We start from the raw sequence: 17,027 nt of genomic DNA, 5'->3' as shown, positions 1-17,027 counted from the left end.
AGGGAGTAAGTGAAGCATTCAAGTTGGTTAATCAAACCACATCTACCTTGTAACGTATATAGGTAATAAATTATATTTATAATAAAAAACTATTTTTAAATGGTATATACTTTGATTTTAACAACTTTCCACTATTTATCAACCACATTCAAAAAATATTAAGCAAGAAACTACTCAGGCTAATCTAAAAGGAATGTAATTTTCAACCAGAGAATTTAGTCAAGGTATCTTATGTAACCACAGGTCTTGACTGCTGGTATGCAGACATTCATCTATGTAAAGTTCAGTGTCCTCAATTTTTGGTAGGGACATTTGCAAAATATCCTCCTTTAACCCAAAGCATTAATTGTTTTCTGAGAAATTTATATTTTCTCCTAAATTATTTGGCAGGCTAGGTAAGAATATAACAAAATTCTTCTCTCCTCTCATTGTAATGGGTGTAGGAGTCAGGAGTACATAACAATAAAACCACAGACTTTGCAAAACTGAACATTTCTGGAGCCAAAACAAACTTCAGAGGCCTCAGTTTTGCCCAAAATTTAGATTCCAGAGTTTAAATCCAAATACCTAAAACTATACCCTTTTTTTTTAATTTTTGGTTTATTGCAGTAACATTGGTTTATAACATTGTAAAAATTTCAGGTGTACATCATTATACTTCTATTTCTGCATAGATTACATCATGTTCACCACCAAAATACTGATTACAACCCATTACCACACACATGTACCGAATTATCCCTTTCACCCTCCTCCCTCCCCCCTTCCCTCTGGTAACCACCAATCCAATCTCTGTCTCTATGTGTTTGTTTATTGTTGTTATTATCTACCACCTAATGAAGGAAATCATACAGTATTTGACCTTCTCCCTCTGACTTATTTCACTTTGCATTATACCCTCAATGTCCATCCATGTTGTCACATATGGCTGGATTTCATCGTTTCTTATGGCTGAGTAGTATTCCATTGTGTATAGATACCACATCTTCTTTATCCATTCGTCCCTTGATGGGCGCTTAGGTTGCTTCCAAGTCTTGGCTATTGTGAATAACACTGCAATGAACACAGGGGTGCATGTACCTTTACAAATTGGTGTTTTCAAGTTCTTTGGATAAATACCCAGCAGTGGAATAGCTGGATCATATGGTAGTCCTATCCTTGATTTTTTGAGGAATCTCCATACTGTTTTCCATAGTGGCTGCACCAGTTTGCACTCCCACCAGCAGTGTATGAGAGTTCCCTTCTCTCCACATCCTCTCCAACACATGTTGTTTCCTGTCTTGTTAATTATAGCCATTCTGACGGCTACACTGGTAAAAGACCTTTGAGCAATGGTGGGAGCATGATGAGGAGCAAAGAATGAAGGGGAAAAGGAGAGAAACAAAATTGAGACTGTGTGTGTACAAGGTGTTTGGTAAGAGGTGAATCACAACTGGTGCCTCTTAATGCAAATTATGCCTTTAAACTCAAAAAGGTAGAAACAAACTTGGATAGGAAGAAATGAAAACACAAGAAAAGAAGTAAGGAAATTAAAATGAACACAAGAGTTGCTTAAATTATTTCAGGTGCCCAGATCAAAAAAAAAAAGAGCAAAGGGGGCCAGCCCGGTGGCGTAGTGGTTAAGTTCACATGATTTGCTTCAGCGGCCCGGAGTTCACAGGTTTGGATCAGGGAGCGGACCTACGCACTGCTTATCAAGCCATGCAGTGGCAGGAGTCCCACATACAAAAAGTAGAGGAGGATGGGCAAGGATGTTAGCCCAGGGCCAATCTTCTTCAGCAAAAGGAGGAGGATTGGCAACAGATGTTAGCTCAGGGCTAATCTTCCTCACACACACACAAAAAAAGAGCAAAGGAAAGGACTCAGTGCATTATCTTTGTTGCAGTCTTGGGAAATAGTATAAGAAAAAGGACTGGAGATGGACAAACATTGTTCTCCCTCAAATATATTGTAAAGTAGATTCTGGAAAATATAGATCTGTTTCCTTGATATTGTACCCTTGCAAAATTACTGCCATTAAAACCTAAGAAGATGCATTTAGTTCCAGAAAAATCAAAGGCACAAGTACAAGTTGGGGGCATCTAACTCATGATAAAAAAATAAGTTATATGAATTCATGATTAAAAAAAAAAAAAAAACATAAGTTAGAGGCTCAGAAAGCCTGTGTTCTTTTCACATTGGATGTGCTAGTGATATTGACCAAGCCATCTAAGTTCTCTGATTCATAGATTCCCTGATGGTAAGATGCATGCAATAACATCCACACTTCTTGCCTCAGAATTACTGTCGACATCAAATGAAATGTATGAAAATACTTTGTAAACTGTAGAACACCATGGAAAGGCCAGGGATATTATTATCAATATATATGAAAGAAGATGTTTAAAGTTACAGTTGACTATCCAATAGGAGTGAGTCACCACCTGATGTGGCTGATACAAAAGCTATGGCACCCTGAGTGGCCTTAACAGAATAGCAGTGAGGGAATTGATCCTTTTTCCACCCTCGCTGGTGAGGCTACACTGGTAAAAGACCTTTGAGCATGATTTCTATCTTCCTATGGCTGAAAGACTGGCAGTGAAGAAGGACCATTTGCTTTACTCTTTGCAGAGTGCAGAACCAAAACAACCAGACAGAAATTAATTGGTTAAAGAATTGACTACATACCTGCAGTGGTTTTCAAATCCAATATCTTATAGTTTTATGTATGGGAAAAGGAAGAGAGAAGTTGGTAATTTGGGGAGGAATCCCCTGACATCAATTCTCTACATGAAAGCACACTCTTGAGATGCAGAGTGTGCAACACACATAGCCCTACGTGGCAGGAACCCTTCCCTCCACCGTGAGATGGGTGGTTTTTCGTGTACGTAAATCCATAGAGAGGGTCGAGTTATAAAGTCTACCCCTTAAATGGTATCCTGCAGTCCTATGAAGAATACTTGCTTCCCTCCCTAATCTTTAAGAAATAGTTTTCTAGAATGGGCGCTTCCCACTTCCCAATAACTTCTTCTTCTTGTTTTATGAAAATTGTCCCTAACCAAAAATTGCTCCTCACACTTAGGGTGTGAAATAGGGCAAATAAAAAAAGACCCCTCATCTATTCCCAACCACCTCAGCATGGAAAATAGAGTGATGACTTCATCACCTTCAAGCATCCCCATATATTCAAAGACCTATGACTTCCTGCAGTTGAATTCCTAATTGTTTTCAATAGAGTACTTAAACCTAGAAAAGAGAGATACAGATAGTTGACCAAAAATGCAGCTATGATATCTGATGGCTAAGGAGAAAAAAGACCATGGGAAGAGTCTGTCAGAAATAGAAAACAGTCCTCACATGGGACCAATACAATCTTTCTCAGTTCTCTGCTAATCAAAAGCCAAACAGCTGGAACGCAGTGGGATTCCATGCTGAAGCTTGTGTGCAATGTGCCGACTCGCCTGGCAGCCAAAGTGTGGCCAAGGAGGGTGCCAAAAGGGCATTGCTCCCTGTGTTTTCATCTTGGAAGGACCTGCCAGAGTCGCTCCAACTGAAGCCTGTCTGTCTCGCCACAGGTTGTTGAGAAATTCTCGCAAGCGCACATCTTGCCATAGTGTGAAGAGCACTAGATTCACATACAAAGCTAGTCCTTTATCCAAGAATTCTACAAGTATGTACAACAAATATGTTAAGTCGAATATACTCCTTCGATTATGTTACTTGCATTCTATTCTGTAAGCTTTTCCTTGTAAAAAGAGTATTATTTAAAAGCTGTATTAGAATAGGTAAATTCATAGAGTTTCTAGAGGTTAGGAGGAAGGAAGGAACCAGAGGCAACTGATTAAGGGGCACAGGGTTTTTTGGGGGGTGACGAAAATGTTTGGAACTAGATAGAGATGATGGTTGCACCACATTGTGAATGCTCTAAATGCCACTGAATTGTTCACTTTAAAATGGTTAATTTTATGTTATGTGAATTCCACTCAATAAAAAAATATATTAGAATGAGATGGAAGATGCTGAGAACAAGCTTATGTTCATTAGAAAAATCAACTTCCTGGCCCATAAGAAAACACAGCATTTCCTTTCCTATGTTTTTTATGGAGAAACTGCCCTAGTCACACCCAGAGGCAAATGAAATCATCTTTCCCAACCCAGAGAAGATTTGGCCCTGCAATCAGTCAGTCAACAGTGACTGTTCCTCTGGGGCCTGGCAGTTGGCATTTACCATCTTCCTTCCTTTTAAAGCTTGGAAAACAATGGAAACACTGTCTTCCATTTTCAAACTTGTCACACTCTCGTAAAAAGATCCCTATGAAGAGGTTTTTTTCCAATGTACTGATTGAAGTGTTTCCAATTATTATTGATATTGTACTTTCCCAAGACTGATTTATTAAATGACTATAGCTACAGGATTCCTTAAACAAAATTGATCTGGAATTCATCTAACTTATCTTGGGTAAGTTAGCTTCCAGGCACAGACACTTCCTATAGAAAGGGATGGGTTTAAAGGGTGTGCTTGATATCACCTGATATATTAGCAAGGGTTCTCCAGAGAAACAGAACCAACAGGACATATAAAAGAGATTTATTATAGGGAATTGGCTCATGCAATTATGGAGTCTGAGAAGTCCCAAGATCTACAGTTGGCAAGCTGGAGATCCAGGAGAGCCAATGGTATAGTTCCAGTACAAAAGACGGCAGGCTTAAGACCCAAGAAGAGCTGATGTTTCAGTTTTCAGTTCGAATCTGAAGGCAGGCAAAGATCGATGTCCCAGTTCATACAGTCAGGCAGCAGGCTTCACTCCAGTCTAATGATTCAAATATTAATCTCGTGCAGAAAAACCATCACATGCACACAGAGCCCCACACTCTGTGGCCCAGTCAAGTTGACATATAAAATTAACCATCACACTTAGTCACAGGACTTCGGACCAAATGTCCCACGCTCCATAGTTCCCAACACTGTCTTACAAAAAAAAAGAGTAGAAACTCAAATATTTGTTGAATGGAGAATGCCGATCTTTTTTCTCCAAATTTGTTCATTAAGAAATGTATCCAATAAAAACATTCAAGTAGTCCCCAAGCCAAATGAACCATTTAAATTAAACTACATTAACTTTATTAGCCTTGGATGAAGGGTGTAACTGCTTACAAAAATGAAAACAAGAAAGAGTAAGCAGAGGGTTCCTGACAGCAATAGGCCACCTTCTTGATAATTTTCAGACCTGTGGAAGGATCCAGAGATGGGCAGGTGAAGAATTGAGTGAGGACTGACCCTGGAGAGAGCTGAAATAATGCGGACTAAGAATTTTTGTTATAATGTGTTAACGTAACACATTAACACTAGTATATGTGTGATAGTATACAGCGACACTGGTATATATTAACACTAGTATAACTGGAGGAAAACATTCTACGCTAACAGAGGAAAGCATATATTAAATCAATGCTCTTATTTGAGTGGCCTAGAGGTTTAGGGTATGGACTTTGGAGTGAAACAACTTGGCTGAGTAAAATAACCTTACCATGCCATTCCAGACGAGGTTTTAAATCTCTGTCAGTGTTTTTAGGTGTAAAATGGGAAGGGTAGCACTTGCCTCATATGGTGTCTGTGTTGAATAATTCAGATATTACTCAGCATAGTATAAGTGCTCCGCTAACATTAGCTATCTTTTAACTATGTGGGCATTTTGGAAATTTATCACATACATGTCTAAAGAGTTCTCTTCCAAGACTGAAGACTTCAGCACTTCAGATGGGCCATGGGATGGCAGGCAGAAGCCACAAACAGCTCCCCTGTGAGATTAGATTAAGATCCCAAATTATCTACCCAAGGTTACAAACTTATTAGAGGCAATATGGCCACGAGGAGCAGAGGCAGATGCAGCCTGTCTCCATGAACCCCGGAGTCCCTATCAGGGAGCAGCACATGTCAATGCACTGCCTGCACAAGGAAGGTTTTCAACACATCCAGGAACCTTTTTCCTGCTGTGGATGAAGGAAGAAAACGTAAACAAGCATGCACCAACCATCTCTGGGTCATTAATGGAAATAACGAACACTCATCTAACTCCCAGTCCTCAAGCCAAGCTCAGCAGTGGTCAGAGAGAGAGCAGAGTCCACTCCCACCCGCCTCTGAACTGCTTCTCAGCCTCCAGTTCACTAGTTTCCTTGAAGGTCAACTTCCCCACCAAGGTCCACCCCTGACTCTGCTTGGTGCCGTTCTATCTTAGTGTTCTGATACTAAGCGTGCTTCAAGCACAAAAGTCTATTGTCCTACAGTGACCATTTCAATCTAAACACAACATCCCTTATAGTTCTCAGACCTTCCAGTGTAACTTGCATGAAGCAAGCTTTTCACTCTCTATGTGGCTACATCAGACCCAAGAACCAAGTACAAAGAAGTAACATCCAGGCAAAGGGTTTTAAGAGGCATTTGGAACAGGCTGGTGCTGCCCTCCTCTCTTATTGTTATCTCCTTCACTTACCTGTACTGATGTCTGAAGGACCCCGGCAGAGAAAATTACTTGGAGAAAGCCAGGATTTTATTATTGTTGTTGCTAAAATTCAGATATTCCAGAGAAAAGGGACTCTCAAGCCTTGTGAATCATTTAACATGACACAATTGGAGAGAAAATGGAAAGAAGGTTTCAGGAGTGAAGGAAGATGAGGAGTGGGAGAGAAAAAACACCAGACACTTGACAGGTAGGTTCAGGACTCAGGAGCACCAAGAGAGACTGAGTATCTGACAAAATGATGATAAAAAAGGAAAAGATAAATCTGGAACTAGAGGTAGGAGAACACCAAAGAAAGAACTCCATTTGCTGAAGAGCAGCTTTCCCATTGTTCTTTCCTCATTTAGCAGAGGAATCAGAACACACCCTATGGATCACAAGAAAGCATAGTAATAATGTCCTACAAGGTTAGTTGATAAACAATCAAATGTTTTACAGCATTGGGGGAGAGGTGATAATGGCTTTTAATTGCCACACAAATTTTGAATGGTTCTTCAGCTCTAATCTTAGCTTGCAGAGCACTGGATCATATTATTGCCCCTCATGCACACAGCTTCCCTCCACAATTCTACCTTCTTGGATATGCCTCTCTATGTGCAACTTGAGTCAATTAATTCCTAATGCATCAAAGCCCAAATTTTGCTGTGGGCCTGCGCCAGCTTGAGAAACTAGCATCCTAATATGTGTTGAAAATAATGCTACACCCCTTCTCTCCTGCCCCACATGCACACTCTGTTTTAGTGGACAAATTAAGCTCAAGGATCTGAGTTTCTAGTATACCAATAAATTTTGATTTAGGTAGCACCACCTTAAACAGAACACTGAGATTTTAAGAGAGGGGAACTTTCTTTCAACAATCTCAGTGATTGAGAGCTGTACATCTCAACATTAATGTGAATACAAATCACCTGGGGATCTTGTTAAAATTCCATTTCTGATTCAGTCAGTCTGCAGTTCTAACATGCTCCCAAAGTGATGTTGATGCTGCTGGTCTGCAGTCACACTTTGAGTAGCAAAGATTTGGAAAACAAACATGTGAAGGTATATAGTGCCCGTTTGCAGGTAGAGTGAGAGTGATATTAACACTGCCTCAAAGAAACAGTTAGAATGATCTTTAGTGACCATAAGCATGTAAGCATTCTCAAGATTTTCCAAAAGGCCACTAGTAGAGGAAGGAACCTTCTAATAACTTTTAATTCTCAGGTCAATTTATGGTGCTCTAAAATGTAAAATCCAAAATGTAAATTTGCACATGTGAAACCAATCAACCCCTTCCTGAAAGTTTCAACAGACTAACCACAAGGCTTTTATTCTTTGCTCACCAAAGAAACAGATCAAAATGTGCACTTCCTACTAAAGTTTTATTTTTTCCAAGATCTTTGGTGGAAAGCAGAGGTGATGTGGGTGCAGGGAAGAGGGTCTTCATGTAATCTATAGACTTGATTAAAAGAAGAGAATTGAAAAGATATTATCTAATTTCACTCTCTGATATTATTAATAAGGAAATTTATCCCATTTTAATTTCCTCGGGGTCACCCAGCTAGTCACATAGCTCATCACTGGAAAACGTGGGACTAAAATCATTAACTCTCAACTCCCAATTCATTGTTCTGACTTCTACAGTGTTAAGTTAGACTTTCCATTTTTAATCTTTAGTTTTGGACGAGTATTTTACAATTATGAAACTTTACAGAAAAATGAGAGAAATGGGTTCTAATAGAGGCTTGGCAACTCAAATTGCTTACAAGCAAAGAGCAGGCCTGATGACCTCTTTATAGGACCATCCAGCTACAGTCAGTAGGAAAATTATGTCAATTTATACCTAAGAGCACAGAACCAGGAGCAAGAACTGCTGTTTTGTAAAATATATCATCAGTTTGGGTCATTTAGGCTTATAATAATTGTTCCAAAGATCTAAGTGAAGATATACTTGTTGTGCAAAACCAAGCTCCAAGAAAGACAGGAGTTATTTCTGAAAGAAGTATTGAATTGTCCAACACCAAGGAAAACTGCTAAGGATGCTTCCTCCTGCAGAGAAAAAAAAATGGTTGTATTTATTTTACAAAGAATAGAGAATCAGTTAGGTCTGTTTAAGACCAAGCAAGAAACTTTACATGAGCCCTAGTCCTGTGGGAAAATGTGTTACAAATTGACACAGGATAATTCACTTTATGCTGAATTTACTGCATTTTAGGTCTTTAAAACAAGTCTCTTAATTATTTTGATCTTATGCACCATTATCAAACATTTTGGAGCATAATCTTTTCAAAACATTGAAATGTCTGCTTTGCGTATCTTGTGGAATACTTATTATAGGAAACTCCAATTCCAGATGGCAAGGTCAGATATAGAGATTAAAAACCTATCTTTTAACCTTAAGAAGCTCGTGGTCCAGTTGGAGAGACAGACATGTACACAAATAGCACATGAAGAGAGTGGGGAAGCCTATCTTGGCTTGGTGTGAAATGAGATAGCCTCCAGTTTCCAAAATAGAATGCTGTGTAACCAGGTAGTTAAGAACATAGACTCTTGTGTTAGATTCTCTGTGTTCAAATCCTGGCTTCTCCACTTACTATCTACCTAAACTTAGGTAAATCATTTAACTTCTTTGTATCTCAGTTTCCCCATTTGTAAAGTCACATAAGAATAATAATTTCCTCATAGAGTTGGTATGAGGATCAACTGTATTGATACATGTAAAGTCTTTAGAATAGTGTCTAGCAAAGGGTAAGAGCTACCTGAGAGTGAGCGACTTTAATTACTCTTCTGTAGAAGGATCTGCTTGATTCCCAATTGCTTCATTTAGAGCAGAATCCTCCCAGAACCCACAGCGTAGGAAAGCAGACCAGAAGAAGGGGCTGTTCTTAATTTGGTCACATAGTTGACATACACCTGCTACCTGCCATCATCTTGGGAGTAGTGAAATAATTCATCTCCAAATGTCACAAAAGTCTAAGAGAAGTTTGCTTTGTATGGTTAATATTTTCTTACTCAGTCATGTGTGCTAGACCAACTGCAGTAAACTTACTCAGTGTGTTTCCACGCACTGAAAACAGGCTTAGCCCAGTGGGCTTAATCTGTTACCCGAAACTTTGGCAAGGACTTTATGCTCAGAGCAGGGTTGATTTACAGTAGGGGGAAAAAATAGAAGAGAGAAATATTAAAATAAAGTGCAATCATGTTTCAATTTAAAAGTGGTTACTGCCAGCAGTATTGCAAAATAATGCTGGCCAGCAACCAGAAAGCTGCACCTGCATAGATTCCAGCTGTAGAACCCTGGAACCCTCACTGTGATTGCTCAATAACTCTATTTAGCACCACTGGCAAAAATTTGGCAAAACTTATATATCCACAAAAATGCACACACATCATACTCTCTCACGCACACTGGCATTTTGTTTAGCCCTTGTGTCATTAAGATACTTACTCTGCTTAGGGTGGTCAAGATAGTATTCTTCTTTTATAACTACTTTTAGAAAATATTTTGTCTTTTACTCTCTGAATTGAAAATATACACAGGTTTATATCCAGCCATATTGAGCTCCTCCTAAATCAAGTGTTGTTTATATTACACATGTTCCTTTATTTCTTCAATTTAACATCTGTACACCTCAAGGAGAAAGAGTTTGTCTACCTTTAGGAATAGCCATTAAAAAGTGAAGGTTTGGGATTCATTTATGTAGTACCCTTTTCTGAGGAACTCCTGGTGCAAAATGTGGCAATAATAATAATTGCATAACATTTAGTAAACTTGTGGCAAATTTAAGAGCTCATTCCAGTGTCTAGATTGGAATAACAGAACGAGTACTGGAGCAGGAAGACGAGGTGGTGAGCATCAGCCCCACCACTCAGCAGCTGCCTGCCTGCCCTTGAATGGCACACTCTGTACTCCGGTTTGCTCATCTGCACAATAGGAATTAAAGACTCTGTCCTGCCTGGTGCACACAATCGCTGTGGAAAATCTAATGGAAATATAAACGACAGGAGTAGAGAACTACCTGGCGCCTCATGGATGCCATCCAAGTCACTCACCCAAAATAGGAACTTATTTAAAACCTCAGGAAAGCAACTCAGAAAAGAGGCAATGTGTGGGCTTCCATTTTTTCTTCCTTATAAGAATCGACCTTGGTCACTTCTGAAATCGAGTATTTTCTCTTCCCAACAAACTCTCAAAACATTCTATAGCATAGTTACGAAAAATAAGATACTAATGAAGGATTAAATTTTGTCCTTACAAACATACATTTTGTTTGATAACTTACATGTCACTTAAAAGTCAATGACTGGTAGGAGAGAGGGTGCAGGGAGCATATATGTAAGGGTCTCTAAGACTTTCTATGAATAAAACCAGATGGAAACTGGGGAGAAGGAAGGGAGCTTACAAAGACAAAGAACAGGAAAAATATGATAGAAAGGTTGAGATTGATTTGGATTTCTCTAAATCATTGTTTCCTTTTTTAAAGCTTTCCTGACAAATAAGATCAACCATTTTAAACATTTGTACTTATTTCTTTTCTTAGTATTGTATCCTCAAATAGAAAAGAGCAGCCATGTAAACAACTAATTTTAATAAAATGTGCTAAGTGCAATGACAGAAAAGTACAAAGCAGAGACACTTAACACAGCTCTTAGGGATCAGGATAGACTTCTTAAACAGGAAATTCCTAAACTGAGCCCTCAGGGCAATGGCAATCCCCAAGAAACAATACCCTTTCCAGTTGGAACCAATTCTTATTTTCTCTAATAAACTTTGTAAAAATATCTTCCATGCATCATGTAAAACTTTGTCCATGCCCAGTACCAAAGGAGAGGCCTAAGAGACCTCCATCTTGCTTGTCATTGCACAAAATTTATTTTAATGATCCACAATAGCATGGAGGAAAGCCATTTAAAATTAATAAAAGTGTACTCCTAGTGCCTTGAGCAGAAATCAGACAAGTTCTGAAATATAAATGCAAGTTTCTAATCTTAAGTCAGATAATGACTACAAGCTTGGTCAAGTTTATTTAAACCTCCATGCCTCCATTTACCCAAGAGCAGAAATATCTTAGTAATTTCTACTATATGGGGTTGGTCTGAGAATTAATCAGTGTTTTAATGTGTTCTGAAACTCTAGAATAGAATGTATTTTTTTTAAGTAGACAAATCCTTTTTTAAACAGTCCCCTAGGTCCCCAAGATCTTCTTCAGATCTATATTTTCATCTCTGTTCTGTTTGCAATCTTTCTACAGGTGAGTGGACCAAAAAACACACATTTGGAGATAGCAAGCCCAGATACAAGCCCAGTGAGTTCAGAGATATTTGTATCAGTGGACGCTGGATGACGAACTGTGAAGGAAAACAAAAGACGTCAGGTCCCTATTCTATATGCAGCCTCTTTGCTATGCAATGAACTGGGCCACCACTTTCAAATCAGCAATCTAGGTGTCTTATTTCAGAAAGGAATTCATCAGAAACTCACTAGGAAAGCAGTTGGTTTGACCCTGGTACCTGATTAGTAATTTTTTCCTAGATACTGTACCATAATCAGAATTTAATGTTTCAAGGACAACAAGAAAATCATATAGAAAAGAATTAAAATTTGGTTCTGATTTTCCCACTAGCATTCAGTTCTTTCGAAAATATGTTCGCCTTCTCTATGTGCTCAGCCTGCCAGCACATAACCGAGAGCCCAGGGAGTGAAATCCTGACAGTTACTATTAAGGTAAAAATGGGGTTACAGAATTCATTTTCAAAGTTTCTCTCCAGTTTATCTTTTTAAAAAATTAAATTGGCACTACCAAATTTAATGACAAGGCTACCCTGCTGAGTTCGGAGCCCAGAAAGCTATTGTCTCCCTGGTCTATGTATCCTACTCGGCTCTAATGTTTCCTTTAATGCGACTAATAACCAACCATCAGCAATAAATGCCTTGTCATCTTGTTGTTGCACACAGCAATAGCTGCAGTAGCGATACTGACAAATGAACCTGCGTAATCACTTTGGATTTCTTTGTTACATCTCACAGTGTGAAGATGGCTTCTGCTCAGCACGTCCTCCAAAAAACAAACAAGAGCTATTGCTGTCTCCTCCATCAATCTCTCCTTATTGTTGTCACTCAAACCCCTGTGCTGCCCTCACTACCACTCATCTTCTCAGAAAAGTAAAATGTCCCAGATCTTTGAGCGTAGACCTTTGATATTCCTCTCCCACTGTTCCTTTGCCAACTGTATCTCTAAGAAAGAAATGGAAATCCAGAGAGCAGAGAGCGAGGGATAGAAAGAGCGCAAACGTCCTCTACTTTCTAGGCTGTTTTCCTTAGGAAAAAAAAAAAAATAAGCTCATTAAAATCCAGTTGAGTCTGACATTTTGCCTTTTACCTTTTCAATCTTTTTATAGTTTCAAATCATTAACTATCAGCATGTAGCTCAAAGGTAGCTCTCGCCATCTATGCAATGGTGACACATTTGACAATAATGCTTTTGAAGAACCTGTCACAGTCTCTCCCCAAACAAGTCTCATTAATGCTCAAACTGTCTTTCTCTCTCTCTGCTTCTTTTCTCCTGATTTCTCTCTAATTAGCTTGTTTTTTTATGTTCCCTCGTTCCACAGTTTGAGCTTAAAAAAAAACAAGAGGTGGATGTCATTTCCATGAACCCCAAGGCCAAGTTAATCAGCAGAATTAATGACTCTCTTACCCATTAGACTGGGGGCGGTGGCGCTTAACTCCAAGCAGCCACTGTTTGCCTTCTACCGTGCTTCTCCATTTGGCTCTCACAAATGTAAACTTTTGCTCTCTCAGAGCAAACTCTGAGATTCAACCTACTCGTATAGCATTTCTTTTCCCCTTCAGGGTGTGAATTAGGAGGAGAAGTTGGAAATGTGGCCACCTCTGTCTGTGTGTCCATGCTGAGAAAGTATCATGCTATTAAATGGGGAAGGATAAAAGGAAGTCTCAGGGAAGCCTGGAAAAAAGTCACAACCTAGCGTTCCCTGTATGACTCACCACAATCGATAATGCCTTCCTGTAGAACATTGCTTAGTTGCAGCCCCACAAAAAAAATGCCTCAGTATTTTTAAGTCATACTGTGGAAGTGAAGATGTATGGAAATTTAAACCAGTAGACAAGTTGATTTCATCAACTTAAATAAGCATGACTGAAGGTTGAATAATTTTTGAAACTCATTTTCAATGGATGAAGGGGCAAATATTTCAAATAATTGTTTCCTCTTTGAACAAGGATTGAGAAATAGTATCCTTTCATCCTAAAAGTCAAAAATAAATTAAACATTTTGTATGCATTCAAAATACTTTATTTTAGAAACATCTACCTAGAAACTGTCAGAAAAATAGGAGAGTTTTTATCTTTCATAACTCAATGAAAACATCCTCCATAGAAGTTCTAAGTTTAATTTTTAATGATGTTGCTATCAATAAAAAGATAAAGAAGACTAATACACATTTATCTGGACACTCAAATAGGCTTCCATGGACTAGAAATATCATGACCATTTCAGAAAAAAATACTTTCTTTCATTTTTATTCAGTTATAACTCCACTCTCATTTAATATAAAAAGCTTTTTGGTATCATTTGGTGGGTTATCTTTGCCTAAAGAGAGTATTATCAGAAAAACTTCCTCTTTAGGTGAAAATCCTGCCCTAGTTGGGTTTGAAGTATCTTGAGCCAAAAAAGAATGTCTGTACTTATGCCTTCCAGTCTTTCTTTGTCCTCCATCCTCATTTTAGTCTACAAAATATACCTGAAAGGATATTGGCAAGAATGATAATCCTAACATTGACTTTATTCTTTTGCCACATCTATTCATAGAGACAATACCATTCTTGTTAAGTGTTCTTTTTTTTTTTTTTCATTATGAAGGGAAATCCTCAGGGCATTAAAAAAAATTTAAGTCAATAGCAGAATTCAAACTTTCAAGAAAAAGGGTTAGGAAAAAAATGACATTTCAATGGCTGTTAATGAGAGTTTTATGTTACAAAAGGGCGTTTGCCATACTTGGAAACTAAAGGAAGGATATTAGCAATGCTTGGAAAATATCATATTTAGCATAGCTATTTTCAAATATCATTGAAAATACAAGCCATCTAACTTCTCTTTGATGTGTAGATAGTCAGCAGATGTGAAATAGAAGAAAACATATCATAAAAATAAACAATAAAGTTTATTCACATAACAAAGGGGCCCCAAACACTTTATTCTGAGTCAATGTAACACAGTGTTCTTTGTCCCAAATCTAAAACTCAAGGAATAAGAATTCTAGTCCCAACCTGCCAACCTGCCAACCCTTCAGAATGATTATGGGAAAGCAAGGGGTGGGAGTGGGCAGTGCAAATTTTACCAACTTATTTGCCTTACCTTTATACAAAGAATAATATTAATAGTGTAACATGAAATGATATTATAGGTCAATGAAAAATAGTGCATAAAAATCATTACAAATATTCCTACCACACCAAAGAGAAAGTAATTCCCAGGACATCATCCAAAAATTTACACACACACACACACACACACATTGAGAGTTGTATTTGTGTTTGTGTATGTATTAATCCTTTAAATACTTATTAATCCAGGTAAACACTCATTCTATCCCATATCTTCTCTCTCTTGCCTTTGCACACATGATACAAGATAATAGACTTTAGGGGATTTTTGAAATGTCTTTGTGATAGGTTCTTCTCCTAAGCGGTCTGATAGCATTCTCCAGTTATCTTATATTGTGGCATTTATCTCATTTCTCTCTCTCTGCCCCACTAGAAAGCAACAAGGGCAAGAATTGTGTAGTATTTTCAGTTGTACTCTAAGTACGCAATAGAGTGTCTGACCTATAGTTGGTATGAACAATTTGCAGAAGACACAAGTGAGAGACAACTGAGTTGATCAACTTAAGCCTAAATTAGCAGTTATAAGCTTCATTTTCCTTATACAGCCATCCACAATTACCTCCAGATTACTTAGAAACCTAAGACACATCTCAGAATGTACACAAGTGTGGAGGTGTTTTTGTGTTAGTTTCAGGTGAGTAAAGTTGCTAGGAAAAATACAAGTTCAAGTCAGACATATTACTTTGCTGATTACTTTTTTTATCCTTGACTCTTTTCAATATTTAAAATGTTAATAATGCAAACAAATAAAAGAAAATATTCAGATATCTGCCATTTTATGTTCGTTGCAGCATTATTCACAATAGTCAAGATATGGAAACAACCTAAGTGTCCATTGATGGGTGAATGGGTAAAGAAAATATGGTATGTAGATAGATATATAGATAATATAGATATAGATATAGATATAGATATAGATATATACACAATGGAATATTATTTAGCTTTAAAAAAGAAGATCTTGCCATTTGAAACAACATGAATGAACCTGGAGGATATTATGCTAAGTGAAATAAGCCAGACACAGAAAGAAAAAAACTGCATGATCTCATTTATATGTGGAATCTAAAAAAATACGTTGAATACACAGAAGTAGAGAGTAGAATAGTGGCTACCAGGGGTGGGGAGGTGGGGGAAATGGGGAGATGGTCAAAGGGTACAAAGTTGCAGTTATATAGGATGAATAAATCTAGAGAACTAGTGTACAGCATGATGACTGTAGTTATTAATACTGTTTGGAATACTGGAAATTTGCTACAACAGTAGATTTCCGGTGCTCTCATAAAAAAAAAAAGGTAACTACTTGAGAACCATTTCACTATATCTATGTATTTCAAATCAGCATGTTGTACACCTTAAATATATACAATTTTATTTTAAAAAAGAAGGTATTCAACATTTTTAATTAGGATTTTTCCCAATTTCCAGAAGGAAAAAAAGTTTATTACTCAAACTCACTTTACCCTACTTGAGAAAAGTGTTCTCAACTCTGACCATATATTAGGATCATTTGGAGTATTTTAAAAAATATTGCTGTCCAGGCCCCATGCCAGAGATTCTAATTTAATTAGTCTAGTTTGAGGCCCAGGCATTGCCATTCTAATGTGTAGGTGGGGTTGAGAAGAGCTATCCTAAAAAAAGATGGAGAGCAGGAGTCTCAACTAAGAAATAACATCTTCACATTGGGTTCATCCATGAAGACATTTGGATGCTGTGGGGAGTCAGCATCTTCTTTCATAAGAGACATTCACCTTCTCTATTTCAGTGCTTAAGATGTGTATGGACTCCATAGACAATACCCGACACCACAATAATGCTGAGAAGCACTAATGAGTTTAGATTCACAACATAATTTCTACCATTGGGAGACAATAACATAAATTTCTAATTTTCAAAGCTGGCTGGGCATCAGAATCATGTGAAGAACTTCTTAGAAATGCAGATTCCAAAGCACCATACATGACTAACTGAATCAAAAGTCTCTGAGGGGTAAAGCTCTGTTATGCATTTTTATCAAACTACCCAAGGGATTCTTACATGTTTGGCTGATTAATAGTTGTTAGACCTGCATAGACAAAGGCGTGAGTACCTCATAAATGTATAGACACATCTATTTCATTCTGAAAACCAATCCTTTCTATGGTATA

The 17,027-nt window shown here is 37.9% G+C and overlaps 1 long non-coding RNA gene across 1 annotated transcript in view; it reads right to left on the bottom strand.

The window, feature by feature from the left end:
* Positions 1 to 8,097: 8,097 nt before the first annotated feature.
* Positions 8,098 to 17,027, bottom strand: part of LOC147915381 (uncharacterized) — an 80,451-nt gene continuing 71,521 nt past the window's right edge. The window contains exon 5 of the long non-coding RNA XR_015553892.1: positions 8,098 to 8,525. This is a non-coding gene — a long non-coding RNA (uncharacterized LOC147915381). The remainder of the gene's footprint in view (positions 8,526 to 17,027) is intronic.

The sequence above is a fragment of the Ceratotherium simum genome, chromosome 13, assembly GCF_057802395.1.
Source record: "Ceratotherium simum simum isolate JZ-2026a chromosome 13, ASM5780239v1, whole genome shotgun sequence".
Taxonomy (NCBI): Eukaryota; Metazoa; Chordata; class Mammalia; order Perissodactyla; family Rhinocerotidae; genus Ceratotherium; species Ceratotherium simum.
This window is presented reverse-complemented; position numbering and strand designations above follow the sequence as displayed.